The sequence below is a fragment of the Podarcis muralis genome, chromosome 13 (genome assembly GCF_964188315.1).
Source record: "Podarcis muralis chromosome 13, rPodMur119.hap1.1, whole genome shotgun sequence".
NCBI classification, from domain to species: domain Eukaryota; kingdom Metazoa; phylum Chordata; class Lepidosauria; order Squamata; family Lacertidae; genus Podarcis; species Podarcis muralis.
Genome location: NC_135667.1, coordinates 14,113,226 through 14,130,443, shown reverse-complemented (window position 1 = coordinate 14,130,443; position 17,218 = coordinate 14,113,226). Strand labels below are relative to the sequence as shown.

At 45.4% G+C, this 17,218-nt stretch overlaps 1 long non-coding RNA gene across 1 annotated transcript; it reads left to right on the top strand.

Moving 5' to 3' along the window:
• Positions 1-9,349: 9,349 nt before the first annotated feature.
• LOC114582888 (uncharacterized) lies at positions 9,350-16,693 on the top strand. The gene is made up of 4 exons (XR_013390354.1): positions 9,350-9,443; positions 10,929-11,069; positions 11,973-12,087; positions 16,484-16,693. It is a non-coding gene; the product is annotated as an uncharacterized LOC114582888 (long non-coding RNA).
• Positions 16,694-17,218: the final 525 nt, after the last annotated feature.

Sequence of the window (17,218 nt, the reverse complement as noted above, 5' to 3'; positions counted from 1 at the left end):
CCTTCGAGGGGGGGGAAATATATGTTTGCAAGCCTGGAATCCGCTTCCAAGTCTGGAAGTCTGTATGCACCACCTGAGGCCATGCAAGTTGCTCCACAAGTGCCTTTCCCAAAAGAAAGATGTTTGCAGAGCATCACACACACACACACACACACACACACACACACAAACACACACACCAGTTTGGTCAATGGGCATAGATGAAGCTCCACTATACCCTTTCTCTTAGAAAAACTGCTTGCAGAGCACTACTGGTGTGAATAAAATTTAGCTGGACATATCAGTATACAGTGTGGTGTAGTGGTTAAGAGCGGTAGTCTTGTAATCTGGGGAACCGGGTTCGTGTCCCCGCTCCTCCACATGCAGCTGCTGGGTGACCTTGAGCTAGTCACACTTCTCTGAAGTCTCTCAGCCTCACTCACCTCACAGAGTGTTTGTTGTGGGGGAGGAAGGGAAAGGAGATTGTTTGCCGCTTTGAGACTCCTTCGGGTAGTGATAAAGCGGATATCAAATCCAAACTCCTCCTCTTCTTCTACAGATGCATGAGCACATGACAACTGCAGATGCATGAGCACATGTAGCACTGGCCTTTTGATCAGTAAAACTAATGAAATAAACCCCTTGTGTTCAGGCTGCCCAAGTAGATTCCCAGTCTAATAGCACAGAGGGTTGTTAGACTGATCTTTGGGCTGCTTGTGCAAAGGTCTTCAACCTCAAATGGATCTGTCCCTGAGGTTCTTACGCTTAGTCCCATACCATGTGACAAGCAGACTGATACAGTGTTTTGTATATCTTTTGAATACACAAATGGCTACACAAATTAAAGATAATCATCTCTGGCCTTGTCTCAGTGTCTCTGTCTCTAGGCAAAAGGACACAACGTGGTCCTGCAACGTGGCATTTCTCCTTCCAAGGAATATTGTTTCTTAAAACAAAGTCCTGGTTCTTTGAGATGGCCATCAGTCACTGGGACTTGCTTCTCCTCTTTGGCAACTTTGCAGAGCTTGACCTTTTAAATATCACCTCATTCTCTTGCCATTTATACTCAGTTTATACCTGAGTATGTTAAAATTAGTATCATTATCAAGACAACAAGCATATATCCACCAAATCTTCAGACTCGTTTTGCAAAATAGCATCTGACTTATTATGGTGTGTGACATGTATGCACCTCGGTACAAGTCATAGGTTGGGATGGCGTGGCTATACTCCTGATTTTTGTTGTTTTGGGTATGATATGTAATGCTACCTCTTCATTTCTATTTATCAGGACAGCTAGATGGAACTTCCGTCTTAAGGGTCAGTAGACTTCTGATTACAAGTGAGATCCTCCTCCCCAGTGCTATTTTTCTTGAAAAAGAGGTGCTGGAACTCACCACAAACACCTCCCTTGCTCTCTTATAATGGCAATGGCACCCATCTGAGAGGTGCCGGAACTGAGTTCTGGCAAGTTCTGGCTGGAAGAAAGCCCTGCTCTTGCCCACTCCACAAAGACACACACAGAATTCAAATCTCCATTTTTAGAGACAGTATATATCTCATTGCCAAAAAAGAAGAGGAAAAATTTGGACTCTCTTCTGGTCAGAGTTCAGGGGTTGCCAATGTGGTGCTCAGAGGCACCAGTTGCCTGCCAATGCCTTTTCTGTTATGTCATGCCCCTCATGCCAGCCATTTTGTGTTATACCTTTCCAGTGCTATTTCTCTAGAAAAAGAGGTGCCAAAACTCACTATGAATGCCTCCATTGTTCTCCTATAATGGGGAAGGGCACCCACCTAAGAGGTGCCAGAACTCCGTTCCAGTGAGTTCTGGCTGAAAAAAAGCCATGACTTAATCAGCCATTTTGTGTTACATCACATGCAGCTCAGCAGCCATTTTGTGACTGGCACCCATGGCCCTATCTCATAATTACAGATATGTCCAGTAAGCCAAAAATGTTGGTGGCCCCAACTTAGTCTATTAAAGGCACCAGCAGTTCCCGGGATTCTTTATAGGAAGCCATGACTACTAAAGTTGTATAAGAGTGCTTTAAATGTGTGGTGCGGCTCTGACTTAAGTCTAGGCAGGCTAGAAATCTTCGTGTTTTGTTAGACCAAATGGAAAAAGAGCGAAGTCCCAACCAAAGAAGAATAGCAACTTAAACTGATGGAATATGCACAGCTTACAGATTTAACATATAGAATAGAAGAAGAAGAAGAAGAAGAAGAAGAAGAAGAAGAAGAAGAAGAAGAAGAAGAAGAAGAAGAAGAAGAGGAGGAGGAGGAGGAGGAGGAAGAAGAAGAGGAAGAAGAAGAGGAAGAAGAAGAGAAGAATTTATTTATTTATACCCTGTCCAGGCTGGGTTTCCCCAGCCACTCTGCGCAGCTTTCAACAGAGCATTAAAAACAGAATAAAACTTCAAACATACATACATTTAAAGAAGATTGGGAAATGTTTGTTGAATATATGTGTGAAAATTGTGTACACTTAAAAACGCTGGTAGAATTAAGATAAATTCAACAGTGTAGATAAGTTTTGATTTCTGTACTAATGGAATACTGAATGGTTATCTTATGTAAAAAGGGATTTATTGTAAGCAAACTGAACCAGGGAAAGAGAAGAAGGGAAGTCATTGATTTAAGGTTGCTTAAATGAATATTCCAAAATGTGTGTGTGTGTGTGTGTGTGTGTGTGTGTGTGTGTGTGTGTGTATGAAATCCCAGAACTGTCTAATTCAGGTATACAACTCCCCTACCTGCCCCGCCCTCACTGAAACTCACAACAATATTTTTCCTAATGAAAGGCTAAATGACACAGCAGAAGTCCTTGAATGATTTAGGACAACTGGCACTCCTTGTAAGAACATGATGTTTGAACAGTATATTCCTTTTGGAACCATGCAGAGCTACAGTACATTGAGATACCATTGAACAGTTTGTCTCTGAACTCAAACTCAAAGATAGTAATTGTGGAATTGGCTCTGCAGAGGCATCTGAGGGGAATGATCAGATTCTCCATCAAGTTATGGAGGCAGTCCATACTATGAACATTACATTTAAAAAGGGTGAGATTCAGTCCAAACCTGAATCTGTGAAGTGCACGGGCCAGACAGTGACTGCAGCCATACAGCCAGAAGGGTAAGCTACTATGCAGGAAGTAATAAAACAAGATTTCCATCTTAAAGCAGGGGAATCGCTCATAAAGCATGGATGGCCACAGTATCTGAGAGATGTGTCCTTGCTGCAAAAACCCTTTTAGCATGTAAATGACTCCTTATGTTGTCTAGAAGTTAGCTAACTGTTCTCTGTGCTGGCCACGTGACCCGGAAAGCTGTCTGTGGACAAACGCTCCCTCGGTCTGAAAAGCAAAGGTAAAGGAAAAGGACACCTGGACAGTTATGTCCAGTCAAAGGCGACTATGGGGTTGCGGCACTCATCTCGCTTTCTGGCCGAGGGAGCGGCATCTGTCAGCAGACAGCTTTCCAGCTCATGTGGCCAGCATGACTAAACTGCTTCTGGCACAACAGAACACTGTGACAAAACCAGAGCGCACGGAAACACTGTTTACCTTCCCGCTGTAATGGTACCTATTTATCTACTTGTACTGGTGTGCTTTTGAACTGCTAGGTTGACAGAAGCTGGGGCAGAGCAACGGGAGCTCACTCTGTCATGGGGATTTGAACCGCCAACCTTCCGATCGGCAAGCCCAAGAGGCTCCATGGTTTAGACCACAGGCTCCCTCAGCCTGAAAGCAAGATGAGCCCCGCAACCCCACAGTCCGCTTTGACTGGACTTAACCGCCCAGGGATCCTTTACCTTACCTTTACCTAGAAGTAAACTTTTATTTGGGAGACAGAGTGTCTCAAAGACAGAGTATCCTCTTGCAACTTATGACTCATCAGGACATTCAGATAACTAAAGCTAGAGCAAGAGGATTGACATGCAAGCTGGCATATCCAGTGATAACTAGAAGGTGGGTGGAAGTTGTTGCGCTTGTGCTAGGCTTGCTTTGAGTAATCAAAGGGAACCACATAAACCACAGGTGGTTCCTGAATTACCATGGAATATGTTGGGTGTAGATGCACTTGAACATGGCTCTCCCCCTTTTCTTCTTGTGGTTGATGTTTTTCAATATTGAGAAACATCGAGGCTGCCTTGGAAGATGGCAGTAACTGTGACTGTTAAGTTTAAAGTCAGATTACCAGATTTTTTTTTCAATGAATCCAGGGACACTTTTCAACTTCCTACTAAATAGATGGATTTTGTCAGGGGACTGATTTGTAAATCCGGGGACTGTCCCTGAGAAACGGGGACATCTGGTAACCTTAGTTTAAAGCTATGTTCATGGGTCATGGAATTCCTGGGATAGCTGTGTGTGATAATATGCCCTTCACTAAGAGTGTCGACTGTTTGCTCATGACTGGGGGTTTGAACACGGCTTTAGAAGCTGTTCATCTGGTGGCAATTTTTCAACACAACCAAGCAACTGAGACTGCTAGAAACTTGAGATGGTGACCGGCCAGTCAAGTCCACCCAAGCTAGGGCTGGGGGCTCTTCTCCTTACAAAGCATATTAAGGGAGTTCGCTTTATCCATCTACGCTACCCAATGCCATTTCTACCACAAGAGTGTTTGCTGCCCATCCCAGCTACCTTTAAAAGGACCAGCTGCTGCCTTGCCCAGCCTCCTTCCTCTTTTTCCTCATGTAGAGGAGACTTACCCATTTCTTCCTCCCTTCCTCGGTTTAGAGGCTCTTTCTGGGGCTTGTAGTCGCCACCGGTTATCAGAGCCAGAAAGGAATTTAACTCCCAACAACAGTTGCCTCTAGGCTGAAATTTTTTTTGCTATTCTTTCAGTGAGTAGCAGGAGTTTTACTAGATAACCCTTGTTCTTTGTCAGAACTTGGTGGAAACTGCTGGGTAGACAGCTAAAGGGCAACCCCTTTAAGAGGCCTTGAGAGGTGAACAACCCCTGGTTTTAGCTTGGACTGGGCTGGGCTGGTCGCTTGGCGACCTCAAATTTCCAGCACTCCCAGTCACTTGCTTTTATACCATTCCTGTGCCCTTAATGCTGGATAATGTTCCCAAGGAATGTTAGTTTTGCATACCGCATCAGAGACATTTTTATTTTTGCATGCCACATCAGAGACAATAAAGTCAAGACTGGAAGTGGGGGGTATATACATTTTAGACCAGGAGTGTGGGGGGGTGTTTTATCAGCCTAGGGGGGCACCGTTCCTTCTGTTCAAGCTTCCAGGGGCTTTTTGCCAGCAGTGGGCATAGCAACAAATAAAAATCTTATCTTTGTGTTGTAGGTTATTTTCTACACACTCGTTGTTGTTGTTTAGTCGTTTAGTCGTGTCCGACTCTTCGTGACCCCATGAACCAGAGCACGCCAGGCATTCCTGTCTTCCACTGCCTCCCACAGTTTGGTCAAACTCATGTTTGTAGCTTCGAGAACACTGTCCAACCATCTTGTCCTCTGTCGTCTCCTTCTCCTTGTGCCCTCCATCTTTCCCAACATCAGGGTCTTTTCTAGGGACTCTTCTCTTCTCATGAGGTATTGGAGCCTCAGCTTCACGATCTGTCCTTCCAGTGAGCACTCAGGGCTGATTTCCTTCAGAATGGAGAGGTTTGATCTTCTTGCAGTCCATGGGACTCTCAAGAGTCTCCTCCAGCACCATAATTCAAAAGCATCAATTCTTCGGCGATCAGCCTTCTTTATGGTCCAGCTCCCACTTCCATACATCACTACTGGGAAAACCATAGCTTTAACTATACAGACCTTTGTTGGCAAGGTGATGTCTCTGCTTTTTAGGTCTCTCCATTTTATCCATAATATCTTCTTCATTACAAGTGTTATTGCAATCCTGCTAATATTTTTATCTGCTTACAGTGGTCTCTGAAGTAAATTAAAATTCCCCTCCATTCTTTATTGAAGTTTTGGTATTCTTAGTTCCTGAGCTTTCTGGTCAGTTTTGCCATTCTTCTCTGGTAGGGACTTTGTCTTCTTTCCATCTCTGGGCTAGTAGCATCCGTGTGGCTGTTGTTGCATACATAAAAAGTCTTTCCTGCTCCTTTGAAATATCAGTACCTACAATTCCTAATAAAAAAGCTTCTGGTTGTTGTTGTTGTTTTAATAAAAGTTATTTTAAAAGGCCATAGGTGTTTTCCAATCTATGCACTGAGCATTGATCCCTCAGGAAAAGTAGCCGCAAACAGTTCAGGCTTAAAAATGTTGCACACCACTCTACTCTCCAAGCAGTGTGAGGTTCCAGGAGTTAATAATAATAAGGGCAAGCTAGCAGAGATAAGAACTCTTTGCAACAGAAGTAGCGGACAGAGGCATATGTAAGCATATTTACAAGCATTTATTCAGCAGGACAAAGGAAAAAACATGTCTGCTTCCCTTTGTGTCCAAGCAAACAGCATAGGCAAAAGCTATATACAAGGGAAGTTCCCAGCAGACTGTGCTGGAAGTAAACTGACATGTGACATACAACAACTCTACATGCCTGTTCTAAAGGTGGAACGAAACCATATCCTAGCAGTGACCACTGACAAGGCCTGGGATGCTGCATTGTTCATTCGACCAGTCTATATATGGGTAAATGGTTCATCTTTCTTCCTGCCTTTCCATGCCCTGCCCTAGCCCAGCTCTATATAAGAATGAGCCCAGCAGCCTGAGACACGGTTGTTCTGTGTATGACTGCATTCCCAAGGCAGTTTATTCCATTTTCCTGACCATTTGCTAACTGTTAACTTGTACGTTGTTGCCCTTCATTGGCTCCAATGGAGGGGGAGAATTAGTTACACCATTTCCAGGCAGGTGCTGATGATGTCCCGCCCCTGGGGCCTCTTGCATGAATCAATAAGACTGGATCAAGTAAATCCAAAGCAATCTCTGTCCTTCCTTTGCCTGTTTCTGGGGCTACCACTAGGGAATTACCTTTTGCTCCCTGAGCTCCCTGTTCCCTTCTGCCAACAAAGATCTTCTCTTCCAGAATAGAGTGTCAGGGACTGGACAAAGGAGGAGGAGGAGGGGTGGAGACCACCTTCCCATCCTATCCCTTCCAGGGAGGAGGAGGGAGACAATATAGATTTCCAATAGTGGTTTGTGGAAGGTCAGAGCTCCGAGCCAGAGGGGAAAAGTTGGGAAATAATGGGAGAAGAGGAGCAGGCAGAGCCAGAGCAGTAGCTGGCTGACACATTGTCATTAGACAGCAGTCCAGATCCACCACCTCCCAGACCCAGGCAGGCCTTAAAAGTGGGAGAACAAAGAGCTCGAAGGACAGAGGACACTTAGTGGCACCTGTAGAGAAGAAGATGATGATGATGAATGAGGAAGTGGGAGAGAAGGAGGTGGAGATTCATTCAGGACAACGCCATTATCCAAGAGGCTTTCTCTGTAAAGTTTGAAATAAAAAAGGACTGTAAGAAACTTTCCCTTGCCTTTATACTTTTCTGGGCAACTAGCTGGGAGCCACTGACAGCAGCCTGACATAGAGGCACCTCCACTCCTTCTTAACTTTCTTAAGGCAGCCCACCAACCTGAGGGTTATTACAGTGGTACCTCAGGTTACATACGCTTCAAGTTACATACGCTTCAGGTTACAGACTCCGCTAACCCAGAAATCGTGCTTCAGGTTAAGAACTTTGCTTCAGGATGAGAACAGAAATTGTGCTCTGGCGGTGCAGCGGCAGTAGTAGGCCCCATTAGCTAAAGTGGTGCTTCAGGTTAAGAACGGTTTCAGGTTAAGAACAGACCTCCGGAACAAATTAAGTACTTAACCCGAGGTACCACTGTATTGTTCTTCCCATAAAACAAAAGAGGGACAAAAGCAACAGATTAACAACTAAAAGGCTTTCCATAAATGTTAATACTGCTTTAGTCTAGAACATCGGAGCCAACTGCTAGGAGCTGAGGCCCCTTCACTCCCCATAAAATATTTGAAGGGGCCAGCCCTCCCCCAGTTGATGGGCACTGCCATTCAAATGATGTCTGTGTGCTGCATCTTGTGATCAATTATGGGAGCGGGGCTTACTTGCCTCAATATTTTATTCAAGTTAGCATCCCTGGTCTAGAAACAGTGGAGGCAGGTATGCTAGGACGAATGGGGCACAGCCCCACAAAGCTCCACCTGCCCTCAGAAAGCCCCAGTGTTGTGTGTTCTTTCTTACATCTGTCCCTTCCTTCTACCTGTTGTCCCTGGAGGGGAAAGAGAACAAAACCAGAATTGCTTGGCTCTGCCTGTCATTGACTCTGCCTCCACTTACCATTGATTTTACTGCCTTCTGCCCTACAAATCCTATCAGTCCCAATGGACACTAGCCTCCACTGGTCCAGAATCCAGGATCTGTGATTCCTCAACAATGGCAAACTCTTTAGGTTCTCCCTTCTTTCCCTAACCTTCTCGTTTTTCTCCATTCTTTTCCTTCTCTTCTCATTTTTTAGAAATTCACATGAAGGAGAATTGTGATGTTAAGAGTATAAAATACTATTTTATTTCTTCCTGCCATCACCACATGGACGAAATGGCAATCAGTGGGGATAGGTTTTGACCTTCCATAAAAGGTCAACCAGAAGATGGAACATGGTCAGCACTAGGTGCCTCTGCACACGAACCTTATTTGACTCCATGATACTTCAGCAATCACCAACTTTAAGTTTTGGGTTCTCTCTTCTTTCTCTAATCTTCCCATTTATGATTTTAAGAAAAGAAAATACCGATTTACTTCTTCCTGCTATCACCACATTGACAATGCCAATAAGTAAGGATAAGTTTTTAATTTGCTGCACATTTCCTTCCACTGAAGGTCAACCAGAAGATGGGGGTTGTCACCTACCTTTGCCTTTTTGGTTTCCTGGTCTCCTATTCATTCCCAGGAGGTGAGTGCTTTAACAATTATCTGGGAATTCCCCAGAAATTTTAATTGGGGTTAAGCATTTATAAAAACAAAACTACTTGTCAGATTTCCAGGTGATGGTAACCCAGCTAAGGCTGTTGGAATAAATAACCAGGCAATGGAAGCAGGTCCATTAGGGTGAATAGGGAACTGCCCTACCAACCTCAGTCTGCTCTGAACCACTCCTCATATTCATATTTACAACCAGTCAGGGAGTGGCACTGCCTGTCATTGACTCTGAATCCACTTACTGTTTGCCTCCTTGCTTTCTGTCCCAATTTCCTATCGGTGCCATGGGGTACCAGTCACCAATGGAAGCAGGAATGTTTAAATTAGGTCTGCATTCATTAATCTTAAAATTATCTGTGCAAATTTGTAGGTGAAGTAGGATTCCACAATGAAAATTGCATTCTAACAGCTTTTGTCCCCCTCCCCCATCTTTTTCTTCTTTTACTCCTCTCTCCATACAGTAAAGGCCAGATCCTGTCCCAGGAATTGGCTGAAAGCCCAGGGCAGCTGCTATGCATATTTTGACTCTCAGAAAACTTGGTCTGAAGCTGAGGTAAGAAGCTGTTTCTCACCAACCAAGCTGTCACATCAGGTGCTGTCATGGGTTTCAGGTGACATTTTTGTGAGGAGGGCTATCAGTGTGAGCTGTTGGGAGACAATACCTGGCCAGCATCTTGGTATAATCAAAAGAGAGTTGCTCACCCATTGTGTTCAATTAACCTGTTTCCACTGGAGCCAAGAAAGCTTAATTAACAGTCAGAAGAGATGGCCTGGCAAGAAGGTACCATCTCACAAGTGAAAAGATGTGAGATATCTCTGCCCCTTTGTCCCTCCAGCTTGCATGTGAGCAGGAGGGACCTCAGGGCTCACTCAGCTGGGGGGGGGGGAGTGGAGCCTTCCCACCCCCAAGCCAAGAACCGCAAACAAGCTGTGTCATCCTCAGCTCTGCAGTGTGTTGGGATGAAAGTGCCTCATCTGTTGCAATGAGAGCTGCGGCCGTTTCACCCCATGCCTTGAGGGCTGGGGCCAATACAGATTGTTGTTTCAACATCATGGTGTATCGCCAGATTGTGATGTTTGGCTGGTGATACATCATGGTGTTGAAAACCTGACATCACCCAGCTAGTTAAGAACAACTATTTCAAACATTAAGATAATAGTTAAATTCAAGGATAAGCTACAAAACCAGATTAAAACACAGGTCAACATTCTGCATGCCTGCATAAAGGTAAAGGGACCCCTGACCATTAGGTCCAGTCGTGACCGACTCTGGGGTTGCGCGCTCATCTCGCTCTATAGGCCGAGAGAGCTGGCGTTTGTCTGCAGACAGCCTCCGGGTCATGTTGCCAGCATCACTAAGCGCTTCTGGCGAACCAGAGCAGTGCAGGGAAATGCCATTTACCTTCCCGCCAGAGCAGTCCTTACTTATCTACTTGCACTTTGATGGGCTTTCGAACTGCTAGCTTGACAGGAGCAGGGACCAAGCAACAGGAGCTCACCCCGTTGCGGGGATTCGAACCGCTGACCTTCTGATCGGCAAGTCCTAGGCTCTGTGGTTTAACCCACTGCACCACCCGCTTCTGAAAAGAGTGCAGCCAAATCATGACAATGAGCATTCTTCCTGCATTCATCCCAGTTTTTGTGTATGTGCTTCAAGGTGGTTTTCTTGCACCAAGATTGAGTGCTTTAAGCACCTTTAATTGCACTCGTGTGCAGCAGGTCCAGCAGGTTTCTTTAGTTTCCCAGCAGGTCCAGAGGATGGAGAAAGGGGCCCGGCTCCACTCACAGCATTTTCTTCACCCCTTTTTCTCTCTTCCTTCCTCAGCTGCTTTAGTTCCCATTTGAAAAACTTCCAACTCTCCACCACTGGTGTTTTATGATTTTTAAATAATTGTTATTACTTATTTGACAAGTTGTGAACCACTCTGGGAAAGCTTTGTGGGAAACAGTGTGTGTGTGTGTGTGTGTGTGTGTGTGTGTGTGTGTGTGTGTGTTAGCAATAGTGGTGGAGCTTATTTACTTGCTTGGCTATTCTCAGAATGAGTGCGTGAGCTTTGGCTGTGGGACCCGTCTTGCCTCCATCCTCAATGAGAAAGAGTCAGTTGTGGTGGCCAATTACATCTCTGCAAACCAGAAAAAGGAAAGTGAGGTTTGGATTGGGCTGCATGATCCCACTGAGGTGAGTTGCCTTTACTTTCTCAATTTCAGGCCATTGTCACTGAGTAACGGCTTCTTAGCATCACCATTCCATCCTTACCTGAATCGTCTCCCCAGATGACTCCAATATGTGACTTTTCCACAATTTTCTAATAGAATCCTCCTCTAATATTGCTGTGGAAGTGGGGAGATGATTAACATATTCAATCCTCCTGGCAAACTGGGAATAATATCCCCTCACTTGCCCAAGTTTAGGATATTCCGCCATTCTCCAGCAGAGTTTCTTTTTCTTTGAGGAAAATAAGTGGCTCACATAAATGTAAACTAAGCTTTGAATAACAAAGAAATCTGTAACAAAAATACAAAATAAGAGAAACTAAATACAACAACATGAGGCAAGTCTGAGTCAAGAAGCGAGAAGAAGCAGTTGGTCCCTCTTAACTGATATTCTTAACGGAACACAGATACTGAAGGGAGGGGCTGATTCCGGAGCAAAACACACAAGCCCCACCCACCAGATACCAAGCACTCTACTATTCAAATTAGGTCCCAGAGTTTTTCTTACAAATACAGTCATACCTTGGTTCTCAAATGCCTTGTGACTCGAATGTTTTGGCTTCCGAACGCCGGAAACCTAGAAGTGAGTTTTTCGGTTTGCAAATGTTCTTTGGAACCCGAAGGTCTGATGTGGCTTCTGATTGAGTGCAGGAAGCTCCTGCAGCCTATGGGAAGTCACGCCTTGGTTTTCAAATGTTTTTGGAAGTCGAATGGACTTCCAGAAAGGATTCCGCTAGAGAACCAAGGTACGACTGTAACTCCATCATAACTGACAATTGCTTCATAACTGGACAACTCTCTGTGTGACCTTTGCATTGGCCTCCTCGTATCAAATGAATGTATGATCTGTTCCATCATATTGCTGCAGAAAGGGCATTGGAAGTGGTCGGATGACGAGATCTACAATTACAAAGGCTGGGATTTTAATCGCCCAGACAACTACAACAATGAAGAATATTGTGTGCATCTGCTAAAGGAGACAGGTAAGCAAGCAATTTGTAGGGACTGACTAAAAAAATGCCTATCACTCCATCAGTTTCAAGTATTTCAAAGGGTAGTATCTGATTTTAAAAATCAGAAAAATCAAACTCAAAATACTCTGGTTAGTCATTGCTACTGATGGTCCATTCATTTGAAAAGGTTTACTCTGGGTATTAGTTGATTGGATACACTCTCAGCCTGGTGCTTCTCTGTACTAAGGTTCACAAGTCAATATCTCTGGAGATCTGACCAGAAGTGGTCCTACGTATTGATCCTTTAGGGAAACTTCCAATCATACCATGAATCAGAATCTTTTTCTGCAGTCAGCCTTCATTCTTCGGTTGCATGTGATCACATATTTTGTTCAGAAAACAGTGGTTGCCAAAGTAAGATCTGGGTTATGCCATCTTATACTCTATCATGTTTCTTAACAAAATGATTAGGCTCAACCAGCATTTAATAATACTAAGAATAATATTCATTCATTCTCTATCTGGGTGTCTCCCAAAAGAATATTAATAGCATGATAAAACATTTAAGAATTTGAAGGCAGGTGATCAGTGAGTGACCTTCATATGTTTGGTTAGTTCTGGGTCACAGCCCTGTTGTGAGTCCTGAAAAGGCCAGACTCACTGGAACAAACTGTGGAAAATGTTTTTAAATGCTTTAAAATAGGTTTTTAATCTGTGGCATTTTAAATTTTGGTTTTTTGTTTTGTTTTTCTCTGTTGGGGGTGGGATAAACATTTAGAAGAGGAGATTAAGGGGTGATATGATAGCCATGTTCAAATATATAAAAGGATGTTCAAATATATAAAAGGATGTCACATAGAGGAGGGAGAAAGGTTGTTTTCTGCTGCTCCAGAGAAGCGGACACGGAGCAATGGATCCAAACTACAAGAAAGAAGATTCCACCTAAACATTAGGAAGACAGTGGAATTTGCTGCCAAGGAGTGTGGTGGAGTCTCCTTCTTTGGAGGTCTTTAAGCAGAGGCTTGACAACCATATGTCAGGAGTGCTCTGATGGTGTTTCCTGCTTGGCAGGGGGTTGGACTCGATGGCCCTTGTGGTCTCTTCCAACTCTATGATTCTATGATTCTATGATTTAGTTGGAGCTGGGGATTAGTTTAATTTTAGTATAATTGTAATTTGGTTGTTGTTGTTGTTGTTGTTAGCTTCTACTGTTTTATTGGTTCATTGTATAGTTTGTATTCTGTTCTGAAGGAGAGAAGGTCAGGGATGCCTGGGAGTGGGCCCCAGCCAATAGAATGACTGAGGCAGGTTCCACAGGTGGGGCTGCACTGGGACACCCAATCTCAGTGATCATGGGTAGGAGGAGGAGTTACGCTAAGACCAGACCATGTCATTACTGAGGAGGCAGGTTTAGTCATTGTTTGAAGACTATCCCTGCCTCTGGGTCTGGTCTTGACCGGAAGGATACTGGAATAAACAAGGGAGACCCACATGACCTGAAGGTGCTGCTGTGCAATGCCAGGTGAATGATTCATAAGACCACTGCCATCCATGACTTGATTGTGGATGGAGGACTTGACCTGGCATGTGTAACAGAGACTTGGTTGGATGAAGCAAATGGCCTGTCCTTGTCGCTGCTTGTCCACCAGGTTTCTCTTACACACAGCAACCCAGGTCATATGGGCAGGGAGGCGAGGTTGCAGTGAGTTTTAGGAACTCATTAGCTTGCACCAGGTGTCCTATTGGGAAGACCCAGTTTTCTGAGCGTGTGTTCGGAAAGTTGGACAACAGGATTCCTTTTGGTGTACCGACCTCCCCACTGTACCAAGGATTCCCTGGCCGAGCTGCTTCAGGTCATGGCAGATGTTCTCCTGGAGACACCTAGTTTGGTTGTCCTAGGGGATTTTAACATCCATGCTGACACAACCTTATAATGGGCTGCTTGGGACTTCGTGGAAAGCATGGTCTCCATGAGGCTGTCCCTGAATGAATTTGGCCCAACTCATAGTCGCAGACATGTCTTAGACCTGGAGTTCACCTCTATGGATGTGGGTGATATGACACTAAGAAAAAGCAAAAAGAAAGCAAAAAGAAAGAAGTGCCATGGTCAGATCACTTCCTGGTGTCGTGACCCTTCCCCTCTGCAGGGAGGTGGGACCGATTTGGATCCGCCTCCACCCCACTTAATGGATTCAAATGGTTTGCAGAGAGTGGTGTTGTTGTCTTCCACTGCCTCCCACTCCTGTCTTCCACTGCCTCCCATAGTTTGGTCAAATTCATGCTGGTAGCTTCAAGAACACTGTCCAACCATCTCGTCCTCTGTCATCCCCTTCTCCTTGTGCCCTCCATCTTTCCCAACATGAGGGTCTTTTTCAGGGAGTCTTCTCTTCTCATGAGGTGGCCAAAGTAGGGAATGTTTTATCCCATGTTGATGGCCTTTCAGCTGATTCCCCTCTGGCCCACTGGAATGCAGAGTTAACCAGAGCTATCGACTGTCTGGCTCCGAAGCACTCTCTCCAACTGCATGGAGCCTGGCAGCCTCATTGTTTTCCCCAAACCTGAGGGTGATGAAACAATCACTGTGGTGGCAATAGCGCCAGTGGTGGAAATTGGACCAGAAACGGGTTAGAGCTCAACGTCGAACCTACCAAGTGGCAATAGCGACGGTGAAGAGGTCCTTCTTCCCTGCCTCTATTGCATCTGCAGAAAACAGCAGCAGGAGACTCTTTCAGGTGGTTCACAATCTTAACAGAACCACCTTCACCATTGGGGCCTGGTAAGGACCCCAAGATCTCCTGCAATGATTTTGCAACTTTGTTTGCAGGCAAAGCCGCTCAGATTCGGAAAGAGGTAGATGCCATCATGGGAGCAGGGCTGGGGCAGGAGAGTGCTAGAGTCCTGTCTATTCCATTTGCATGGGATCAGTTCCAATCTGTTACCTCCGAGGATGTGGACAGGCTGCTTGGATGAGTGAAACTGACCACCTGTCTCCTCGATCCTTGCCCATCCTGGCTCAGAAAAGTGAGCCGGGAAGGGCAGGGTGATGGGCTCCGGGGGATAGTGAATGCTTCCCTCTGTGAGCAAGCGTTCCCGGAACCGCTGAATGAGGCAGTTATTAAACCGCGTCTTTAAAAAACATCTTTGGACATAGCCAATATGGACAACTATCACCCAGTCTCAAATCTTCCATTCTTGGGCAAAGTGACTGAGCAGGTGGTTGCTGAACAACTCCAAGCACGCCTGGAGGAGGCGGACCATTTGGATCCCTTCCAATTGGGATTCAGGCCTCATCATGGGACTGAAACTGCCTTGGTCACGCTGGTCAATGATCTCTGGTGAGCTGTTTCCTAGTTCTGCTGGATCTCTCAGCGGCCTTTGATACCATCAACCATGGCATCCTTCTGGACTGTCTAGAGGCGCTAGGAGCTGGGGGCACTGTTATATAGTGGTTCTGCTCCTTCCTCCTGGGCCAAGTTCAGAAAGTGGGGGGGGTGAGTGTTCAGACCCCTGGGCTCTCACTTGTTGGGTGCCTCAGGGTTCTGTCCTCTCCCCCATGCTTTTCAACATCTACATGCAGCCACTGGGAGAGATCATCAGCGGGTTTGGGCTGGGTGTTCATCAATATGCGGATGATACCCAGCTCTACCTCTCTTTCAAATCAGAACCAGTGAAGGCGGTGAAGGTCCTTTTTGAGTGTCTGGAGACAGTTGGAGGATGGATGGCAGCTAACAGATTGAGGCTGAATCCTGACAAGACAGAAGTACTGTTTTGGGGGGACAGGGGGATGGCAGGTGTGGAGGACTCCCTGGTTCTGAATGGGGTAACTGTGCACCTGAAGGACCAGATGTGCAACCTGGGACTCATTTTAGACTCACAGCTGTCTGTGGAGGCACAGGCCAATTCTGTGTTCAGGGCAGCTGCCTACCAGCTCCATCTGGTATGCAGGCTGAGACCCTACCTGCCTGCAGACTGTCTCGCCAGAGTGGTGCATGCTGTAGTTGTCTCTCGCTTGGACTACTGCAATGCGCTCTGTGTGGAGCTACCTTTGAAGGTGAGCCAGAAATTACAACTAATGCAGAATGCGGCAGCTAGACTGGTGACTGGGAGTGGCTGCAGAGACCATATAACACTGGTCCTGAAAGACCTACTTTGGCTCCCACTACGTTTCTGAGCACAATTCAAAAGTGTTGGTGCTGATCTTGAAAGCCCTCAATGGACTCAGCCCAGTATACCTGAAGGAGTGTCTCCACCCCCATTGTTCAACCTGGGCACAGAGGTCCAGCTCTGAGGGCCTTCTGGTGGTTCCCTCACTATTATTAAAGTCTGAATCCATTTTATTCCCCCTACACATTGGGGAAAGGAATAATAGGCAATAAGAAGTAACTTTCCTTATTTCTTGAATTATAATTTTTGTTTTGAATTTCAGGTTTTAAGAAGTGGAATGATGTAAAATGCAACAACACGCACGCCTTCATCTGCAAGCAATAACTCTAAAGGAGACTTCCCTTCTCCACTGTCTTGGCTGGGAAGCTGCCTTGACATTATATGTATTTCTGCTCTCTCTCATCACTTTCAAAATAGCCATTGCTATAGAGAGGCCTCTTCAATTTCCCCCTTCCCTTTGAAATTTTCTTGGACCTGCAGCAGAGCATCATCTTAATAAATTCTCTTCCATGCATATTTTCCTTATTGCATTGCTGTTCTGCTTTGTCCATCCATACTTACAAGCACGGCCACCCCACCCATGAGGCAAGGTTTTTTTGCTATTCTTTCAGTGAGTAGCAGGAGTTTTACTAGATCACCCTGGTTCTTTGTCAGAACTTGGTGGAAACTGCTGGGTAGACAGCTAAAGGGCAACCCCTTTAAGAGGCCTTGAGAGGTGAACAACCCCTGGTTTTAGCTTGGACTGGGCTGGGCTGGGCTGGGCTGGGCTGGTCGCTTGGCCACCTCAAATTTCCAGCACTCCCAGTCACTTGCTTATATACCATTCCTGGGCCCTTTGTGCTGGATAATGTTCCCAAGGAATGTCCTGGAAGGTGTGTCAGGAAACCCAGCAAGATGGGCAGGGTATAAACAAAATTAGTAGTTGTATAGTCATCCTTGTAGTAGTCTTGGTTTCTGCCCTCATTGAGACCATTATATGGGCTGCCAATGACTGCAC